The following is a 3,065-nucleotide window of genomic DNA, read 5'->3' on the forward strand; positions in this document are numbered from 1 at the left end:
AGGATTTTTGTTTTCTTTATGTTGAGATGTAATCCATACTGCAGACTGTATTCTTCAACCTTCATCAGTAGGTGCCTTAAGTCATCCTCACTTAACACAAGAGGTAACAAGAGGTACATAGTGTCAATTTGTCCCATTATTAGTGATGTTACATTAACTCAATCGTCTGGTCTCTGCCACACTTCTCAACTATACTGTTTTTCCTTTTGTAATTATTAAGTAATTTGTGGGGAGACTCACTGATGCCATGTAAATACATACATTTATTAGTTGGAATTCTTTGATAAGGAAGAGCATTTCCTTTCTTCCCTCTTATTTATTTACTTATTTATATCATAGACTTATCAATACCTATTTTATTAAACAAGTAAAATTTTCTGCCAATGGATATTTTGTTGCTCTAATTTCTTCAGCTTTGGCCAACAAGAGTCTCTTTAAGCTGGCTCCTGTGTCTTTTTGCTGTACCCACATCATTCTTCCTTGCCTTCTACCACAATAAGATATTCCAGGAAAACACAGGTACTTTTCTTGCCTAGCTAAGGAATGAGTCTTTGTTTTCAGGATCCTTAGTTCTTTTTTATTAAATGATGATATTTAGAATTGAAGATCTGGGCTAATTGGAGAAATTTAACATAACTCTGTCAGTAATCCACCACTGGTCTGTCAGTTTGTCAAACTGTGGTGGCTTATGTGTTGCTGTGATCCTGGCAGTTGTGCCACCGGTATTTTTTTTTTTATTATTCACTTATTTTTAAAATTTTTATTGTGATATGGGTGAAAGTTTGCAGAGAAAATTCATTTTCCATACAGCAGTTCATACATATTTTGTTGCATGACACTGACTGCAATTCCCCACAATGTAACAGCTCTCTTCCCACTTCCTCCCTGTAGTTACCTCTTCCCTGTGTCCTTCTTTCCTATGCATTCCTGCCCCGTAAACTATCTCCCTGTGTAAACACCATCCTTCTGTTCTCCCACAATTGATCGATTGATCATTACATCTACTTGATGTAAATGTTCACCCCATATGCCTGTCTTTTGTTTGGCTGGAAGCCACAGGAGTGAGTTCAGTTCCAGACCTGAAGGGTAACTAGGGGCCATAGTCTCAGGGGTCTCTTCAGGCTCTATCAGACCAGTAAATCTGGTCTCTTTTTTATGATTTTGAGTTTTGTTTCACATTGTTCTCTCACTCTATCCATGATCTCCTGCACTGATCCCTTTCTGAGTGGTTGACAGTGGTAGCCAGGCACCATTGATTTCTTCTGGTCTCTTGGTCATATAGGCTGAGGACTGCATGGTCTACTAGTCCCTTGGACTAATTGTTTCCATGCATCTTTGGTTTTCTTAATTCTTCTTTGCTCTGGATGAGTAGAGAACTATTGTTGCATCTAGATGCCACCAGAATATTCAGGAATAAAATCAACTACATCTGTGGAAAGAGATGATGGAGAAGTTCAATATCATTAGTCAGAACAAGGCCAAGGGCTGACTATGTAATAGACAATATCTTGTATGAAAGTTCAAGTTGAAACAAGAAAATTAAAACAAGACCACAAGATTCAAAATGTGACCTTGAGTATATACCACCTTAGAGACCATCTGAAGAATAGATTTGATGCATTGAACTCCAATGACCGAAGACCAGACAAGTTGTGGGGTGACATCAAGGACATCATATGTGAAGAAGGCCAAAGGTCATTGAAAAGACAGGACAGGAAGAAAAGAGCTAAATAGATATCAGAAGAGACTCTGAAACTTGCTCTTGAATGGAGAGTAGCTTAAGTAAATGGAAGAAATGATGATACAGAACAGAACAGAAGATTTGAAAGGGCAGCTCAAGAAGACAAAGTAAAGTATTATAATGAAATGTGCAACCTGGAGTTAGAAAATTAAAGGGAAAGAACATGCTTGGTATTTCTCAAGCTGAAAGAACTGAATAAAAAATTCCAGCCTTGAGTTGTAAGGTTGAAAGATTCTATGGGCAAAATATTGAATGATGCATGAAGCATCAAAAGAAGATGGAAGGAATACACATAGCCACTTTACCAAAAAGAATTAGTTGATGTTCCATCATGTCAGGAGATAGCATAAGGTGTTGAAGGAAGAAGTACAAGCTGCACTGAAGGAACTGGCAAAAAAACAAGGATCCAGGAATCGATGGGATGCCCATTGAGATATTTCAACAAATTGATGCAATGCTGGAAGTGCAGACTTGTTTATACCAAGAAATTTGAAAGACAGCTACCTGGTCAATCAACTGGAAGAGATCCACATCTGTGCCCATTTCAAAGAAAGGTGATGCAACAGAATGTGGAAATTTTTGAACAATATCATTAATGTCCCATTCAAGTAAAATTTTGCTGAAGATAATTCAAAAATGGTTGCAACAGTGTATATTAACAGGGAACTGCAAGAACTTCAAGCTAAGAAGAGGACATGGAATGAGGGATATCATTGCTGATGTCAGATGGATCTTTAACTGAAAGTGAAGAATACCAGGAAGATGTTTGTTTACCCTTGTTTTATTGACTGTGCAAAGGCATTCAACTGTGTGGCTTGTAACAAATTATTGATAGCATTGCAAAGAATGGGAATTCCAGAACCTTCATTGTGCTCATAAGGAACCTGTACATAATAGATCAGGAGGCAGTCATTTGAATAGAACAAGGGCATACTGCTCAAAATCAGGAAAGGTGTTTGTCAGGTTTGTATCCATTCATCATATGTATTCGATCTGCATGCTGAGCAAATAATCTGAGAAGCTGGACTATATGAAGAAGAATGTGGTATCAGGTTTGGAGGAAGACTTATTAACAACCTCCGATATGCAGATGATGCAACTGTGCTTGCTGAAAGTGAAGAAGAGTTGAAGCACTTACTGATGAAGATCAAAGACTACAGCCTTCAGTAGGGATTGCACCTCAACATAAATAAAACAAAAATACTCACAACTGATCAATAAATAATATCATGATAAAGGGAGAAAAGATTGAAGTTGTCAAGGATTTCATTTCACTTGGATCCACAATCAACACCCATGAAAGTAGCAGTCAAGAAATCAAACA

This window comes from Orycteropus afer, unplaced genomic scaffold, assembly GCF_000298275.1.
Source record: "Orycteropus afer afer isolate SDZICR_OR568_19922 unplaced genomic scaffold, OryAfe1.0 scaffold00014, whole genome shotgun sequence".
In the NCBI taxonomy this organism is placed as follows: Eukaryota; Metazoa; Chordata; class Mammalia; order Tubulidentata; family Orycteropodidae; genus Orycteropus; species Orycteropus afer.